General features: G+C 43.7%; 1 protein-coding gene across 7 annotated transcripts in view; it reads right to left on the bottom strand.

Moving 5' to 3' along the window:
* Window positions 1-10,959, bottom strand: part of Ncoa6 (nuclear receptor coactivator 6) — a 69,685-nt gene extending 58,726 nt beyond the window's left edge. For 5 of the 7 annotated variants that reach the window (XM_021640550.2, XM_021640552.2, XM_021640553.2 and 2 more), the window contains exon 1: window positions 10,770-10,952. The gene's annotated coding sequence lies outside the window, so the exon portion shown is untranslated. Of the gene's footprint in view, window positions 1-7,290; window positions 7,340-10,769 lie in introns of all 7 variants that reach the window. The other 2 variants (XM_060382997.1, XM_060382999.1) reach the window with 2 other exon arrangements.
* Between the last annotated feature and the right edge of the window lie 8,973 nt (window positions 10,960-19,932).

The raw sequence follows: 19,932 nt of genomic DNA, 5'->3' as shown, positions 1-19,932 counted from the left end.
CCAAAGTGGTTGTACAAGTTTACATTCCCACCAGCAATGGAGGATGGTTCCCCTTTCTCCACATCCTCTCCAGCATGTGTTGTCACTTGAATCTTTGATCTTAGCTATTCTGATGGGTATAAGTTGAAATCTCAGGGTCATTTTGATTTGCATTTCCCTGATGACTAAGGATGTTGAGAATTTCTTTAAGTGTTTCTCTGCCATTCTATCTTCCTCTATTGAGAATTCTCTGTTTAGCTCTATACCCCATTTTTAAATTGGATTACTTGATTTGCTGCTTTTTAACTTGAGTTCTTTATATATTCTGGATGTTGGCCCTCTGTCAGAGCAAAACTCTTTTGATGTTAATGATGCATCATTTTAATTTGTTTGTTTTTCTGACAGCATCTACTCAGCAATTAAAAACAAGGAAATCATTAAATTTGCAGGCAAAATGGTGAGAACTAGAAAAGATCATCTTGAGTGAGGTATCCCAGAAGCAGAAAGACACACATGGTACATACTCACTTATAAGTGGATTTAGACATATAATATAGGGTAAACACACTAAAATCTGTACACCTAAAGAAGCTACACAAGAAGGAGAACCCTGGGTAAGATGATCAATCCTCACTCAGAAAGGCAAACGGATGAGCATCAGAAGAAGAAGGAAACAGGGAATAGGACAGAAGCCTACCACAGAGGATCTCTGAAAGACTTTCTAAGCAGATGCTGAGACTCATAGCCAAACTTTGGGCAGCTGAACTAGGGCTCAGGTGTGGCCTAGAATAACTTCAAACTTATGGCACTTCTGCTTCATTCTACCAAGGGCTCTGTCTTTCCCTTCCTTTCATGTGCACAGGGCCCTTCAAGATGAACTTTTTCTGAAATGCGGAAACTACTGATGACCTGAAGGTGCTACCTTAAAATGGTAGAAGATGGCTCAGTGGTTAAGCACACTGGCTGCTCTTCCAGAGGCCCTGAGTTCAATTCCCAGCACCACACGGTGGCTCACAACCATCTTTAATGGGATCTGATCCCCTTATGCTTTGCAGGTGTGCATGTAGACACAGTACTCATAAAGCACATAAATCAGAGAGAGAGAGAGAGAGAGAGACAGACAGACAGACAGACAGATAGACAGACACAGACAGAGGGGAGAATGAATCTCATCTGGGGCTTGAGATATGGCTCAGAGGACCTGGGGTTCAATTCTCAGCACCCATATGGCAGCTCACACCTGTCTGTAACTCCAGTTTCAGGGCTTCGGACACTCTCAAACAGACATACATCAAATCAAAACGCCAATGAACATAAAATAAAAATAAATTATAAAAATCAGTTGGTAGAAAAATGCATTTGTACTCATTGTTTTCTCTTTACTGCTCTCTAAACAATACAGTATAACTAATTACATAGTATTCATATGGCATTAGGTATTGTATATCAGGAGATAATTCCAAAAATATAGGAGGATACATACAGGCTAAAGCAAAGGGGACAGCATTTTATACAGGGGACTTGAGCATCTATGAGTTTTGGTATCCAAGAGGATCTGAAATAATTCGTCCACGGATATTGAAGCCCAAACACACTCACTAACTGTGCGTGTCTCTCAGCACCTGTCCAGCAGTCACATTCTCTCACCCCAACACACTTAACTTCATCTCAATGGTTCTGAATGTATCATCTCCACATATACTGACAAGTTACACACAACACAAACTTTTTTCTACTGAAAATTCATATTTTGTTTTCTTGGTGCTAAGGATCCACACCACTAAGGCCCTTGGGCATTTGAAACAACCACTCTAGTCCCAAAGACACTATTTCTTAGGAAACATCCATAACTACTTATTATGTCAATTCATATAATATTGATATGTACTGCTCTTAGCTAATGTTCACAATGAAAAAAACAGTGTCTGAAAACACACTATGTGGGAACTACTTGATTTACCTTACTCTCTTCTCACTATCTAGGCCAGGCTGGGTAGAAGACAGAAATCCTCCTGCCTCAGACTCCTGAGTAGGGATTATAGGCATGTGGCATGGCACCTAACCTCGATTTTTTTTTTAGTCTAGTAAAATGTAGTTTACCTAAAATCTTCCTAAGTTTTGCTGGCATTTGGTGTGAAACAACGGTGCTTTTGAATTTCTTCAAATGCTTAAATGTTTCAAGTGTATATTTTATAGAAAGGCTACAGAGTTACTTTCATAAAATATTAAATAAATATGGAAAAGGAGCTGGTAAGATGCTCAGCAGATAAAGGCGCTTGCTGCCAAGCCCAATGACTTGTTTAATCCCCGGGACCCACACAGTAAAAGGAGAAAACGGACTCTCACAACTGCAAACAAACACAACAAAATGAATTCAGAAAGGGAAGAGACAACCCAATGAACAAATTCCCAAATTTGTAAATGTAAATCTGATTCACAAATTCATCACTATTTCTTCCCTGGAGATCTCTGTTTGATCTTTAAAAAATATAAGTAAATGGGCCCTATGGAATAAATATTCAACAGTATTAGTAAAGAAGCTGGCTAATGAGAACTTTTATTTCCTCTTTGTGCACACTGGGAATGCTGAAGTTAGACACTGATCTATACAGAACATAGACAGCTATTTATAGTGTAAGTGCCCTTGAAATGTGGCGATCATTAGAATAATTAATTGACAAAAGTTAGTATTATTAGTTGATCAGTACTATTCTAAATATTACAGAATAGAAAATCCCTCACAAGTTAATTATGTATTCTGGTTCATATATAAAATACAGCTTATCAAACTGTATGCCTGCCATTACTCCACCAAAGGTTTTATTCCCTTTATGTACTCATCCATATATGCTTCTAGGCAGTTATTAATTTTAAACAATATTTCAAAATTATTTTTAATTACTTTAAATTTTTTAAAAATATTATTATTTATGAGTACGTGTGCATGTCTGAGGAGCTCAGAGGGCTGTCAGATCTCCTGGAAATAGACTTACAGGTAGTTGTGAGCTGCCTGAGGTGGGTGCTGGAAATCAAGCTCAGGTCTTCTGCAAGAACAATATGAACTCTTCCTTGTTGGTCCATTGCTCTAGGCTGAGATTTATTAACTCAGGAAATATTTATTGAGCTCCTAGGTACCCACCGTACATATTTTTTAGAATAAAGTAGAAAAAGATGCAAAATTTAAAAGTAAATAAATATGCAGCACATAGGCATTGGAGCCAAAGGCGGAGAAGGGAGAATATAGAAGCACCCTTGGCCCAGGCTTCAAGAAGCCAATCTAATGAGCGGGGAGGGGTACCAGCTTCCCTTCTCCCTGTGTTGATCCAACACTTCACAAAGGGGCTTCTTTTCCTAACATTTTCATTATGACACTAAAAACTTTTGTTGGCTTCCCACTGTTTAGTCAATCAAGTCAAATTCCCCAGCCTGAAACAAGAAAAAAATAGACCATTCAAAGTCTTCCGTAAACCTGTAATCCCAGAACTCTGAAGAGAGGGCAGGAGTATCTCAAATTCAAAGCTAACCTGGCCTACAGAGATGACTCAAAGCATAAAAACAACAAACACAACCCAAAAGCCTTCCATGGTTCATTACCATACAATGCTCAAGTTAGGAAGACAGGCTTTGCAACTAGACTGCCTGAATGCAAATTTATTATCAATTGTTACCTATATTTCTTGCTAGGTCTATAAAAAGGATTTTAAAAAACCAGAAGCTTCTTCACCAAGTTATTACGAAGATCAAATAAAATACTACTTGTGAAATGCTCAGCACCTGTGGAGCAAACAGCATGCACTGTATGAGCACTCTCACTCCTTCTAAGGTTTTATCTGTCATTATTGCTGCCATTCCATTGTCATTTCAAGGCTTATCTCCAAATACACTAACAACCTGTTTTCCAGGCAAATTGAACTCTCATTTTTATTTGTTGGTGTGTTGGTGTGTGTGTGAAAGAAAAACTTTGTTAAATCAGCTCTCCCCTACTTTAATGCAAGTTCTGGCCTGTATCTACTAAGCTGTCTCACAAGTCCCAAACTAGACTCTTTACTATTCCCTAAGCACATATCACTACACTAATTTTTCATCAGTCTGTAGAATAGTGCATCATCTTCAAGTATTAAGATCTGCACCATCCTTAAGGCTCTACTTCAGCCCCTTAATACATTACAGTCACCACAAAAATTCTGCTGCATTCATCTTGAAATCCTGTCCACTATAGTGTGGAGTTCTAGCCAGTTTGTGGCATACATGGTAGCACCTAATAAAATGTTCAAAGAATGAATTCCTGCTTCCTCTCTTTTGTGGAACTGTTAAGACAACAGCTCCATATCACAAGTAACAAAGACCTCTTTTTTGCAATATTTTGTAAAGCTGGCCAGCAAGTTCTTTATCACCAGTGTGGTAACTTCTAATATAGCACTGAACCCAGAGATAGTAGATACCTAAATATTCACAGAGTTGAACTGAATTTTACCTTATCTTATAAACTGAATTCTCATTTTATTCACTGTGTTCAAGTATCAACCTGCCCATAACCCCATATCTATTTTCAGTCATTGTGACTTTATCCCATTTGCTATTTCTTAGTTTAGGAAACAATTGTAAAAAAGAAAGACTCAGAAAATCAAATGTCTATAGAACTGTAAAACTAAGCTAGAGTACTGAAGACCACAAAGAACTTGAAAATACATTGGCCTACAAGTTTTGCTAAGTTTTTCTATGAAAGAATATGAGCTTAGTGTTGACAGAACCTCCAAGTTTTCAAGACAAGTCAGAAATTTAGGAGTTTGGGTAAAATTTTAAAGACATTAAAAATATTGCATGTGCCAAACAAAATATATTTGCAGGTCAAAGTCAACCACAGCTTGCCAGTTTGTATCCTCTGCTACAGAAATTATTTGCAAAAAGAGTGAGGAATTCCATTCCAATAGAGTTACGGCAGTCCTAAATCCAAGCAATACCTTCCGACCATCTCGCCTAGCTCCCCATCCTTCCGACTTAACCGAGAGCCAAATATATGTAACAACTCAGTGAATTAGAGGGAGTCCCCTCTTTGTGCCAGGTTCTGGGGAATGAGACATGAACAGTGACTATAAATAGCAGCTAACATTTATTGAACATTTTGTAAGTACCAGGCACTGTTCCACATGTCATGTGAATTAATTTAATCCTTTTAGTAACTCTACTAAGTAAGTACTATTATCTTTATTTTAAAGATGAGGAAGTGGAGGCACAAAAGTTATATAAATCTCCCCCAGACCATGCAATTAATAAACAGGAAAGCTGAAATTAGGACCTTAGATTCCATCAAAAAGCTTACAATTTGAAAGCAAATGTTATTCAGTATTTGGTATTGAGGTAAGTAATTATACATGGAAGAAATAATGAAATTGCACCTCACCTCATCCCACACACAAAGTGAACCATAGAGTTAAAAATTAAAGGCAAAAGTTGAGATTCTAAAAGATAATGTACACTGTAACTTAAAAATCTTGGGGGAGGAAAAGATTGATAAAATTGATATTAAGATTCCAAACTATTAGCAACTTTATACAGGTTTATTTTTTCCTATTTTCTTTTTTCATTTATTTATTTATTTATTTTCATTATTAGTTACATTTTTATTAACTCTGTATTCCGGCTGTATCCCGCTCCCTTATTCCTTCCCAATCCCACCTTCCTTCCCTCATCTCCTCCCTGCCCCTTTCCAAGTCCACTGATAGGGAAGGAATACAGGTTTATTTTAATTAATTAATTTAAATACTTTTATGTATATGAGTGTTTTACCTAAACATATGTCTGTGTACCACATGTATGCAGTGCTCATGGAGACCATAAGAGGGCAACTGATGCCCAAGTAGGTGCTGGAAATTAACCTGGATCATGTATAAAAGCACTGAGTGTTCTTACCACTGAGCCATCTCTCCAGCACTCCTTCCCACTTTTTTTTTTTTTTTTTCAGTGCTGAGGATCAAGTCCAAGGCACTGAGCATGCCAGGCAAATTTTGTCATCAAATTATGTATTCTCAACTCTCAGAGTTTTAAAATATATAACAAACTGGAAAATGACATTTATAATACATATACAAAATATATGCATTATGTAGACTTGAGTATGTAAACGAACTTTCTAAAATAATCCAATAGAAAAATATACAATCTAATAGAACAAGCGCCAGTGGGTATAAATTGTGTAAACTACCACAGTTAACTCATCAGCAGAGTCCAAACAGTCAACTTTGCTATCACTGAACAATAAAAAGTATTCAGGGGTCTATGTCATGTTGCAGGTGCACAAAGGAGAATCCAGCCAGAAGAGCAGCGGCAAGATGACAATTCTCCAAGGCATAGAAATTGAGTAGCAAAGTCGAGGTTGAACATCCAATACATCAAAAGTAGATCAAGTGTTAATGAACATTTGCAAAAGAGTATTTCAACTTTGTGAGCTGCTTTAAATTCCCTGTCACAACTGCTCAGTTCTGTCACTGGAAGTACTGACAGCCATGGAAGCCACGTAAACGAGTGTGGTTGTGCTTCCATGAAACTGTTTACAAAAACAGCTGACAAGACATGACCTAAGAGCTAGTTGGTGGACTCTAATGCAGGATGCTGTGATTCCTACACTCTTAGGAATACTTTCTACATCTTACTCCACCTTTTATGTCGACTGACAACCCTAATTTTTCTAACCAAAAACTATACATTGAACAGCCTTGGAATGGTAAAAAACAGAAACAACAACAAAACCCTCTAACTTGTTATCTGTGGCAATTTTCTATTTATCTTTATTTCACTGGAAAAAATGTTTTTGGCAGTCATCATCCAAAGTAGAGTTTTAAAAAATGCTCCTTCATCAATCACAGTATCAGTTATCAACACCTGGAATGTCTAATTCTGCTCAGTATCCACTCTCTGAACTTTAATTTAGGCCCTTATTATTTCTTTCCTTTCTCGTCAGTCTATCCTCCATATCTCAAAAGAACATCTATTTGTGCTGGGAAGGTAGCTCAGTTTGTAAAGTGCTTGTCTTCCAGGCATGAAAACCTGAATTCCATCCCAGAAACCAAATAAAACAAAACAAAACAAAAAACAGGCACATTAGTGCATGCTTGTAATCTCAATGCTGGAGAGGCAGAGGCAGGCAGAATCCTGAGGCTTGCTCGACAGCTAGCCTACCCTACTGGGCAAATTCTAAGCCATCAAGAGATCCCACTAATGGGTGGGTGGGTAGGTAGGCAGGTAGACACATACACATACACACACACACACACACACACACACACACACAGATCGATGGATAGACCAACTTACCAATTGACCAACAGACAGACAGATGAATGCATGCCAAGTTGAACAGTGCCTGAGAAATGACAACAGAGATTGAACTTTGAGTTCTACACGTATCAGGACACATATGTACACACGTGTGCATACACATACAGAGCCAATTATCTCCTAAAAATTAACCCTCATATAATTCCTCTCAAAAATCTTGATTCAGGCTACACTCATCAGTCAAGTCTTTTTAACAGAGTGTGAGTGTTTGTGTGTGTGTGTGTATATACATATGTATGTGTGTACATAGTATCTTGGAAGAAGGCTTGGGTAGTAAAGTGCTTGTCCCACAAGGGCATAAGGACCTGAGTTTGGAAGGCCTTACATAAAGGGAGGGTGCTACAGCGCACATCTGTAACTCATTGCTGGAGGGTAAAGACTGGCAGATCCCTGAGGCTCCTTGGCTAGTCAGCCTAGCTGAACCAATCAGCTCCAGGTTTAGTGAGAGACCCTGTCTCAGAGAATAAAGTGACTCAGTGGGAAAGGCACGAGCTGTCAAGTCTGATGACCCGAGTTCAATCTGGCAGACCCACATAAGTGAAAAAAGAGAAGTGATTCCCACAAGTTGTCCTCAGATTTCCACACATGCCCTTACAATCACTCACAAATACAAATAATAAAGAACAAAAAATAAGATGTCAGGGTAAAAAAATAGTAAGAAGGTAGAGAAGCAGTCAAGTAAGACACCAAAGTCAATCTCTGGTCTCCACATACTGGAATAACTACTATATGAACAGGCGTGTGCGCGCGCGCTCTCACACACACACACACACGCGCTCTCACACACACACACACGCGCGCGCGCACGCACACACACACACACACACACACACGCACACACACACACACACACACACGCAGTGTGTACAGTTCAATATTGCAGTGCTTACCCTGATTGTGCAAGGCCCTGAGTGTGATCCCTACCACCATATTCACAAAAAGTATGTGTACAGATACACCAATACAGACAATTTGTATGCTTAGTAATTACTTTAATGCAATTGGATTTTTTGTAATTCAATGCACTTTATACAATTAAAAATATTATTTTGAATGTTGGGCATGGTGGCACATGCCTGTAATCCCAGCACTCAGGGAGGCAGAGGCAGGCGGACCTCTGTGAGTTCAAGGTCAGCCTTGTCTACAAAGTGAGTCCAGGGCAGGCAATACTACACAGAGAAACCCTGTCTCAACAAACAAACCCCAAATGTATACATCTGTAACTTTGAGAGAGGTCCATGTGCTTCACTAGATGCTACAGGGGCTACCGCATACATAAGATCAGAACTCTGCATTAGAAAGACTCAGAAAAACTGTTACTGAATATACGTGTGATAGTTAAAACCCTCACGACTTCTAGTTAAAAGCCCCTCCTCACCCCTTTTTGCTGGGGATAAAACCAGGGACCTTACGTCACATGCTGGGCAGATACTCCAGCATTTAACTATATCACCAACCACTGAAAGTGTTTTTGTTTTGGTTTGGTTTTTTCCTCCCGAGACAGGGCCTTTACACTATAGCCCAGGCTGCCTTCAAATTTGAAGCAATCTCCTGCCTCAGCCTCCTGTGCACTGAGATTATAAATGTGAGCCACTGCGCCTGGCTTCTAAGTTGTTTTTTTTTTTTTTTTTTTTATGTGGGCTCTGTATTGTCATTCCTTGCATATGCATTTACAATGGACTTCAGGGCCTCCTAGGATATCAAAATCATTATATAAAGTGGCATAGAATTTGCATGTCCCCTTACCTGTAAAACCTAATTCCATATAAATGTCATTTAACCCCAAACAGTTGTTAAGCTGACTACTTTAGAGAATAATAACAAGGGGAAAAAAGTGAATGTTTAGCACAGATGCAATTTTTTTAAAATGAATGTTTTCGATATGTGATTGGTTGAAGCTGTAGATACAAAACTGAGGCACACAAAAAGTCAACTATACATTATTGGCTGATTTATCTCACAGTCCATTTGAACTATGAATTTCTTATAATAACAGAACTTAAATCGAACATAATGGAGAGCCTAGGTCCCTATCATAATTTTTTTTTTCCTTTTCGGCTTTGTTTGCTGTGCAATAAACATCTAGAAGAGGAGAATCTTTTTAAACTCTACAAAGAGGTTCTTTCTTGATGCTTTTTTTTTTTTTGGTACCAATGGAGAAGACCTAGGAAATATCCAATGATTGGTTACATATAGTCCTTTATATCCCACTCAAGCTTTGTACTAACAAACTTGTTCAAACAAAAGTTAATGGCTCTCTAATATATGGTGCCTTTTGACTTAGTAAACTCCTTTGAGGCAATGTGTTGAACAAGGAAGCAGTAGGATGTATCCAGGAGCCCCGTCACCAATATGTTCTAATCTTGGGAAACGTTGGTGCCTTTCTATGTCTCGGGCTAAACAACTACTTGATCTGAAATCATGAGATGATCTCCAGAGCCACTGTAGTTTGTCCATACTCATCCTTCATCATTCTAACTGGTTTCAACAGGATCTTTCAGACGACCTCCTCAGGTGACCCTGCTCTTTAAGTTGGGGCTGTCCCCTTCCAGGAAAGACACTTTGGGTCACCGCCCCCAAACATTCGGGTCCCTCCTTTTAAAGACAACTCCTTAAGTTGATGGAGGTTCTCTCCTTTCCTAACCAGCTCCACTCTGAACCCTTCGCTGTCTGTCCAGCTCCCACATCCAACCCCCACCACCCTTTCTTTCTTCATCAAGTTCTTCCCTTTTCCTGTTGCTTGCCCGGGGCTCACAGGTCCTGAGACCCTTGGAAGTCATAAAGACTGGCCACTCAGCGCCAGGACCTTTCCAGTCCGATTCCCGCGTCAGCACCCAACTCCGATACCCGCGTTCGCAACCCCCTTTCCTAAGCAATCACCCCCTGTGCACGCAAAGAACTACTCCAGCCCTGACAGCCAGGACCCGACACGCAAGTCGCCTCCCCTACCCCTGGGTACTGCTCCGGGGTTCGGAGCACCGCGCACGGCCTAACCCAACTCCACCGCCCGCCGCCCCGCCAGCCCACCAACCCCAACGCGGGTCCCGTTCGCCCCGAGGTCTTTTCTCCGCGCCGCCGGCCCCGACTTCACGCCCCACCGTCCCCGGCGGCCACAGCGCCACCCCGCGCAGCCCCCTCGGCCGCCCTGCACTCTCGCGGCGCCCCGACCCCGCGGCCCGCACCCTCCCCGCCGCCGCCCCGCCGCTCCCGCCCGCGCCCCGCCCGCAGGCCCCGGGCCCGCTCCCCAACATGGCGACGGGGACACGAGCGCGGCGGCGGCGGCGGGTGGGGCGGCTGCGGGCCCGGGCCGCACTCGGGCCGAGCTGCACGGCCGCCCGGCGCCATCTTCGCGCGCCGGGCCCCGGGCGGCGCCTCCTCCCCTCGAAACCAGCCGGGCCGGGCCCCGGACGCCCGGCAGGCCCACCCCTTACGGGCCAGCGTCGCCGTCGCCTCACCTGAGCGCGGCCCCGGCCCTCCCGGGCGGGCCTCGCAGCGCCGGCCCGGGCCGTGCGTGCCCAGCGCCCTCGGCGCGTCCGTCCGCCCGTCCTAGCGTGGGCCCGTCTGTCCGGCCGTCGGCGCCCGGCCGCCCGCAGCCCGACCCGGCAGGGCCTCAGGGAGCCGGTGGGGAGGGGGGGGGGATGGGCCGGACCGGGCCGGGGAGGGAGGGGGAGGGAAGGAGAGAGGGAGGGAGCGCGGCGGGGGCGGGGCGGGCCGGGCCCGAGGGGCGGGGCCCCGTCCACGTGACCGGGCGTCCCCCGGCGCGCAAGGTGGAGCGCGCGAGCTGCGGCGAGCGGGCGAGCTCCGGTGCTGGGTCCGATCTCGGTCTGGTTAGAGGTCCAGCGCTGTCCCAGAGGATGGCTGTGTGCCGGGTAACGTGAACGCTCCGTGCCTCAGGTTGCGCATCCCAACGACGGGGACAGCAGAATGGCCTTGCGCAGGGGAAAGAGGGGAAACTTGGAAATGGGGACTTGGAAAGCGCTTGACACACCGGGCTAGCTTTGACAGTATTAGCTATTAGTCTAATAGCGGTGGCGATAACGATAACCTTTGTTAGTCTCCTATAAATATTTCCCTACTTTGTCCCACCATTACCACCCCAGTACACTCAATAGGCGCTCCCAAAATGTAATTGTTGAGGGTAAGCGGGCCTCTGGCCTCTTCCCTCTTCCCAAAGAAGGGAAGCTGTCCTAGCGATGGGCTGGGTCTGGATTCGCTAAGTCAGTTCTCACCCCTTAGCTTCATGATTTCCTTTACCTCTTTGAATCCCAGCTTCTTCCGCTGTGAGGGGGGGTGGGTAAGGCAGGTGAATAATTCTTCTTCTTCTTCTTCTTCTTCTTCTTCTTCTTCTTCTTCTTCTTCTTCTTCTTCTCCTCCTCCTTCTTCCTCTTCTCGTTTGTTTGTTTGTTGTTTGTTTGAGACAGGGTTTCCTTGTGTAGCCCCGGCTGTCCTCGACTTGCTGTATAGACCAGGCTGACCTCAAACTCACAGAGATCCACCTGCCTCTGCCTTCAGAGTGCAGGGATCTCAGGCGTGTGCCACTGCGCCTGGAGGACACCCAGTTGTATTGTCTCATCTTAGAGGGTGGAGGGGGTCTGAACTCTTTCATTAATACTCCTTGAGCCCACACTACACTTAAACTGGCACGGGAGCCACCTCACACCCCCCAGCGTGCCCCTCTATTCTTTTTCTTGTCAGTAATATTCCTCAGTCAGAAATCTGAGGGTGTTGCTCTCTTACTAAAAATGATTCGACAGAATCTGGATGTGTGTGTGTGTGTGTGAGAGAGAGAGAGAGAGAGAGAGCGCGAGCGAGAGAGAGATGAGAGGAGAAGAGAAGCCAAGGCTGGGGAGAATGACGGCAATGTGAGGGTAATATAAACGTGATATGAGTGTATGAAAATCTCATAATGCAGTCTCTTGTTTTTAAAGATGTATTATTTTTATGTGTATGAGTGTTTTGACTGTGAGTGCATGTGTGCGACTCGTGTACGTATGTGTACCACACGTGTATGCATTCACCACATGTGTGCATGCCTGGTGCTTTTGGAGGTGAGAAGAGGTGTCATGTCTGGGAACTGGAGTTACACTGGGCTGTGAGGTGCCATGTGGATACTGGGAATGGAACCCCGGCGTCTCTGGAAGAGTGGTGGGCTCCTGACTACTGAGCTCTCTCTCCAGCTCCTAAAATCATGTCTTTAAATTAAAACCCCAGGCACGCAAGACAGATTCGTGGGTAAATACACTTGCCTACCAAGCCTGACAACTCAGTTCCATCCCTGGAATCCACACAATGGAAGGAGAGAAATCATTTCCACAGTTGTCCTCTGACCTCTGAGTGTGTGTATGACCGTACACGTGTGCATGCAAACCCACACACTGAATTTTATATACATGTTTTAAGACAGGGTTTCTTCGTGTGGACTTGGCTGTCCTAGAACTTGCTCTGTAAGACCAGGCTGGCCTCACATGCAGAGATCTGCTTGCTTCTGCCTCCCAAGGGCTGGGATTAAAGGCTTGTGCCACCACCACCACCACCACCACCACCACCATCATCACCACCACCACCACCACTGCCCAGCTAAAAATGTTTTTTAAATATTTTACTATATGCGTGAGAGTGTTTTGCCTGTATGTATGTGCGTATACTGGCTGAGTGCCTGGTGCCTGCCAGAAGAGAACATTGGATCCCTTGGATGTATAACCACATGTTTATAAGCCACCATGTGGATGCTGGGAACCAAACCAGCACTCTCCAATGCCATACAGCCAATTTTTTTAATGTAATCAAAATTTTAAATTATTCGATGTCTCTTCATTGCTCTAAAGCTAAAGGACAAACAGATCTCTGCCTGGTGTAGACATTGTATGAGCAGGCTTATTTCAGGGTCCTCTTCCCTTCCCTCTGGTTCCGGGTACATGTCCAGTCCACTGCCTGAAATTCTCTCCCACAGAGAACGTGCACTTCCGGGCCAGACTCGGCCACCTCCTAGGACAGCCCCTGGTCTCTCCCTCCACAGCTTCTCTTAGCAGCATGCCCTGACCAGTTGCTTGCTGTAGATTGTTTATTGTCTTGGCCGCTGGACTGCCCACGTTGTGTTGGCTTCTGTTTCCTCTGTAAACAAATGCACAGCACCCGGCACAGAATGATTGTTAAACAGGCACTTACATGGATCCTGTGTGGTGTTCTAGGTACTAGACTCAAGACCTTAACAAGATGGAGAACCACAGGCAAGCCACAGGATCTCACTAGGTAGCCCAGGCTGGCCTGGGACTCAGAGGTCCGCCTGCCTCTGCCTCCCGAGTGCTGAGATTAAAAGCTTTTTCTTTTTTATTATGGTCTATAACTGTGCAACATAATGGGTTTCGTTATGCGGTTTTCATATGCATATATGTTGTACTTTGATTCTGTTTACTCTGTGATATACTCTCCTGTACACCTTCCTTCCTCTCCCTGGCCCCTTTCCTCTTTCCAAATAGTCCCTCACTTACTTTTGTGTCCTTTCTTTTTTCTTTTTTTAAATCTGAATTCCACAGGTGAGAGAAACCATGCAATATTTGTCTTTCTGAATCTGGCTTATTTTGCTTAACATAATGCTCCTTAGGTTGCAATCATTCGTCAAATGACTTGGTTTCATTCTTCCTATTTTTATTTTTGAATTCATTTTAGCTTTATATGCATGTGCCTGGGGAGAGGGTGTATGTGCCTGTGGGGGGGGGAGTCCCAAAGAACCTAGAAGAGGGCCTCAAATCCTCTAGAGCAGTTGAACTCAGGTCTTCTGAAAGAAAAAGTAGTGCTTTTAACAGCGGTGTCATGTCTCCATTCCTATTTTTATTCCTGTTTTGGGGGATAGAATATTCCTGCCCAGCCTGGAACTTGCTTGCCGCAAACTCACAGAGATCTGGCTACCTCTGCCTCTCAAATACTGGGATTAAAAGTTAACTTCTATATCCAGCTGATCTCATTCTTTTTATGGCTAAATAATATTTAATTATGTATGTACAACAGCTTCTTTATCCACTGATAGGATTCTAGGCTGGTCACATAGGTTGGCTATTGTGAATAATAACGAAGTAAACATGAGTGTGTAAGTATCTCTATTGCATACTTATGCAAACATTTTTACATAAGCAATCTTTTATTTATGTTTACATAAGAATGCTGTAGCCGGATCATATAATAGGCCTTTTATTAATTGTTTGAGCCACATTCATACTATTTTCTATTGTGGCTGGATTAATTTATGTTCTCATTTTTTATTTTATTGTATATAAAAAGTTATCATTTATATACAATAGACTACAAAAATATTGCTCAGGCATCTAATTTTTTTTGTTGTGCTAGAAACTTGAACTCAGGGCCTTGCACATGCTCAACAAATGCTTTCTTACTAAGCTATGTCCCTGGAGCACCTAATAAGTCTTTGACTTTGGTTCCTGGGGCACCACCACTCAGATCAGTCAGGCCAGAAAGTTCCCTTCTGTAGTTCCCTTCCAGAGAAAGTCTGTCCCATCAGAGGTAAGAATTATCTTGATTTCTAGTATTCAACTTATTTTGTCAATTCTTTGGATGTCTTGTAAACAGAATCTTTGTGTTAGCCTAAAAATGTGACACAGCAAAAGGATCACTTTTGTTTATGGTACAATGAATGAACTGCTTGGTTAATCAATCTGCAGTGAAAAGTGATAGATTACTTTGTCCTGCAAAGATGGGAACATGATATCAACCAGCCACATACAGTTAGAGATGACATCATCGTCATCTGTAGTGACATTCTTGAGAATTCTGGAATTTTGGTTTCTGTAATAAACATAGGAATATTATGAGAATGTGCTTTCATTTGTCCCAGGTTTAGGGACGCAGAGCTGCTGCAGATAGCCCAAAACAGCTGCTGTGATTTGCCTCGTGCTCTGGCAGAGGTGTGGTATTGCCAACTGCAGATAATCTCTGTGACTGGGCGAGGTTTGGCCTTCTGGGAACTTTTCAGAGGGTACATAAATTCTAGGGCCCAGAGGGAGGATGTGGTGGTTGCTGGTTGACAGGGAGATTGGCTGTGGTTTGACACTAGGTCAAAGAAAAACAAAAGGAAAGACATTAGGTTTAGGGACTCTCTCTCTCTCTCTCTCTCTCTCCTTTCCCCTCTATCCTTGTTCTCTTCTATCTACTGTTTGGGGACGAAGCAGGGATGGGGGAATGACTTGAATGTAGACCTGTCTCCAAAGAAGATTATACAAATGGCAAATAAACACATGAAAAACATTTGACTTCAGTAATAATTAGGAAAATGTAAATCAAAATCACAATAAAGGACCTGGGTAAACGACTCACAGAAAATGCAAACGTAAGGACAAAGTGTAACATTCCAGCTCTTGTGTAGAAAGCCCAGAGTGATGGTCTGCCCTGCAAAAAGTCAGTTTCCAGCCAGGTGGTGGTGGTGCACACCTTTAACTCTGAGTTCCAGGCCAGCCTGTTCTGCAAAGTGAACCCAAGACAGTTGGAGCTACACAGAGAAACCCAATCTCAAAAACCAAACCAAAACAAAAAAGCTAATTTTGCAGAGTGAGTTCCAGGTTCAGGGAGAAACTGCCTTTAAAAAAATATATAATGCTGGATCATGCACATGCCTTTAATCCCAGTGCTGGGGAGGCAGAGGCAGGTGGGTCTCTGTGAGTTCAAGGCTAGCCTGCTGTAAAAATAGAGTCGAGGACATCCAGGTATGTGTTACACAGGAAAACCCTGTCTCAAAAAAAAAAAAAACCAAAATAAATAATATAGTGATAAAGAAAGAAACCCAACCAGCTTCTACGCACACACACACACACACACACACACACACACACATACACACACATACACACACACGCAAGCATGCACATGTGTGCACTGAGAACCTGGAGCTCTTGCCTAGTGTACATGAAGGGAGCTCTGAGACTGATCCCCAGCACTGCAGGAGCACCTGTGAACCCAGGACTCAGGAGGTGGGGGCAGAAGAATCCAAACTCCAGAGTCATCCTCAGCTGTACAGTAAGTGTGAAGTCAGCCAGGGCTGCATGAGACCCTGTCTCCAAAGGGCAGAGGGAGGCAGAAGATAACAACTATCGGCAAGGACATGGAGGAATTGGGACCCTTATGTGTTACTAGTGGGACTGTAACTGTGGAAAACAGCCTGACAGTTCCTCAGAAAGTTACACGTGGGATTACTACGTGAGCCAGTACTTCCATCCAATTTAATATAGTTAAATCGAAAACATTTCCAGATACCCATGCTTACAGTTGGTTATGACAACCAAAACGTGGAAGCAATTCAAATGTCCACCAACAGATGAAGGATGAGCAGAGTGTAGCTTACGTTGTAAAATATTATTCAGCCCCCGCAAAAAGGAGCTAGGAGGACAGTATGTGCTTAACCTGAACAAAGCCACCAATTCAGTTCCCAAGACCAAAAGGAAAAGGAAAAAAAAATTTTAGTACACACCACAATGTAGCTGAATCTCGATATTAGACTAAGTTGAGATAAGCACAAAAAACAGACACTGTGTGATTCCTCTTATGTGAGGTAGCACAGTCAATTCATAAAGACAGAAAGTAGATTAGCAGTTCCAGAGGCTAGAGGAAGTGGGGTTTAGAAGCCTCTCGTGAGGGCAGGGCTGCAGGGACAGCTGTGGGTGTGCCTAGTGCCGCAGAGCTGTCCACTTACATGTACAACCTACGTAGCCTGGAACGGTTTACAGGCTGCAGTCCAACCAATCCAACACGTGCTAGCTGTGCGCAGAAAGTCCGAGAGTCTAGGCTGGGTGTCTCAGCTGGGCTTCTGTGTAAGCTGGAACCCCAAAGAAGCGGACTCCAATGCCAGTGAGGAAATGGATGTGCTAGCGAGGTGAGGGCAAGCAGGCGGAGAGTGAAACCTTCCTTCTTTGGTGTCCTTACGTAGACTTCCAGCTAGAGGTGTGGCCTAGATTAAACCTGTGTCTTCCCGACGCAAGATCTTAATCACAGGTGTGCCCTTCATTTCTGTTCCATTTCAGTGGAGTTCTGAATGAATTCCATTGAAGTTCATCCCAGACATTGTCAAGGTGACAACTAAGACTAGCCATCACAAATGGTATATTTTACACACACACACACACACACACAGGTCATCATCAATCCCCACTTTTAAGACAGGGTCTCACTGTATAGCCCTAGCTGTTCTGGAACCCACAGAACTTTGCCTACCTCTGCCTTCCAAGCACCAGGATAAAAGGTGTTCACCGCCATGCCTGATACCAACTCAATATTGAATTATTATTATTATTTCAATTATGTGTGTATCGTGGTGTGTGTGTATGTATGGGAGAGAGAGAGAGAGAGAGAGAGAGAGAGAGAGAGAGAGAGCGATGCCCACAGAGGCCAAAAGAGAGGGCATCAAATTGCAGTCATGGGATGTAGGTGCTGGGAATCTAATTCTGGTTCTCTGAAGAGTAGCGTGCATTCCTAACTGCTGAGCAACTTAAATGCAAAAGCTCTCAATGATGTCTGAAAACTGCGCTTTTTAAATTTTATTTTGCACGTATGTATGTATGTTTGTGGGCATGCTTATGCAAAAAGTGTGTGTGTGGAGGTCAGAGGATAACTTTGTGGAGTTGGTTCTCTCCTTCCACCCTGTGGGTTTCAGGGAGCAAACTCAGGTTTGCTTAGCGGCAGGAGCCTTCACCTGCTGAGCCATCTCACCAGTCCCTAGTGTTGTCTCTTTGTTTTGAGAGTCTCATGTAACTCAGACTGGCCTCAAAGTTGCTATAGCTGAGGATGACCTTGAACTTCTGATCCTCCTACATCCTCCTAGTGAGCACTGGGATTACAGACCGGATCCACCATGCCTGGTTTTGATCATTTTTGTTATCCCTCTCCTTAAAGTTCACGGGTTATCAAGGATGTCCAAGGATACGGTGGGGGCGGGGGTCTATAGGAAGTCACGGGGCAGCTGTAGAGGTAACAGGATTTTTGGTCGTAGAAATGCTTCTTGCTTATGGAAAGCCATCATAGGAACAAAAGCAGGCCCTAAGTTGGCTGCTGACAATCCAGGAAGGTGGTTACCAGGTTGGAAGTGAAGCAAAAGCACCCAAGTCATATTCTAGTTCTGCTGCTTCATGTCCGCAGATCCTACCTCCTCATACAGGTGAAGAAACAAGCACCAAAAGGAGATAAATTTTTGTCGCACAGGGTCCAGAGTATTTTCTTTTTTATCTTGAGTTGTGTGGTATGTGTTTGTGAAGATGTGTGCGTTTGTGTGAAGGTTGAAGAAGGGTGTCCTCTCAATTGCTGTCCTCCTTAATTTTAAATTTTACTCATGAGTGTTACATATGGGTGTGGCTGCATGCCTGCCACAGTGTGGATGTGGAAGCCAGAGGGTAACTTTCCAAAGTCATCCTTACACCTTGGGTTCCAGGGATCCAACTCAGGTTGCCAGCCTTCTGAGACAGGTAATTTTAGCCATCTTGCTGGTCATGCCGATCCTATTTTTGGGAGGCCTCTCATTGGACTTGGAGCTCACTGATTTAGCTAGGTTGATTGGCCAGCAAGCTCCAGGGATCCATTCGTCTCTGCTTCCCTAGTGCCAGAATTGCAAGTGCACGCCACCAGGCTCAGCTTTTTAAGAGGGTGCTAGGGAGCCGTGCTCAGGTCTTCATGCTTGCATAGCAAGCACCCTCCCAGCCCTTTGTTTTTAAATCTTCACATGGCTTCTGTTTTGTGTCTCTAATAGACTGTAATCTTCCTGGGGGAATGAATTAATTTCTTAATATTTCAGTTGCTTCATCTGTAAGATGCAGATAACAACGGTTCCAATCTCCCAAGGTTATCAGGAAGTTTAAGTTGTTATTATGTATAAATACTTAGAAGGAAGCTTAGTACAAATGCTTGTAATGGAAGTTTTTGTTTCTTTAAAAACTCAGTTATGCTATGTAAATGTTTTTGTATCAATCCCAAGTATGGGATTTTAGTTTGGGCTTTAGTTTGTCCACAGCTGATAACTGTCTCATGTGGGGTGTGGTCGTTGCCAGCTGTTAACAGCTTGCCTTTTGCTGCTCGGAGAGGGGCATGGTCTAGCGCTCCGAAGATCTAAGTTTGAGAACCCAGAAGAGGTGTGCCATGTGGTGCTGGCATGTGGTGAGTGGCAGTTTAGAGAGACCGGAGACTGATATGACGGCTTGGAGACAAATGGAGACTGTTTGCCGTGGAGATTGGTATAGCCTGAAAAGAACCCCTCAACCCTAAACATCTGGGAGAAGGAAAGTGTCTGCGCCCCCTCTCCCCACTAACATTCTCTCTCCTACCTATGGTTGGGGGGTTGGAAGAGAGAGGCATTAAGGAGCCCCAAATAAAGTAGGGTTTAAAAAACCAAGCGCTACAAATGCTACCAACAGATCAGCTACCACCAACAGGTCAGCTACCACCAACAGAGCAGCTACCACTAACAGATCAGCTGACACTTTGAGAGAGGCTATTTCTTGAAACATTTTGAACAAGAAGAATGGTCCCGTAATAACACTCAGGATTATTCTGGATTCTGACTTAGAGCAAAGAAAAAACAAATCAAAGAACTAGAGATATGAATCAGCGGTTAAGAGCGTGACTGTTCTTGCA

The sequence above is a fragment of the Meriones unguiculatus genome, chromosome 4, assembly GCF_030254825.1.
Source record: "Meriones unguiculatus strain TT.TT164.6M chromosome 4, Bangor_MerUng_6.1, whole genome shotgun sequence".
Taxonomy (NCBI): domain Eukaryota; kingdom Metazoa; phylum Chordata; class Mammalia; order Rodentia; family Muridae; genus Meriones; species Meriones unguiculatus.
This window is presented reverse-complemented; position numbering and strand designations above follow the sequence as displayed.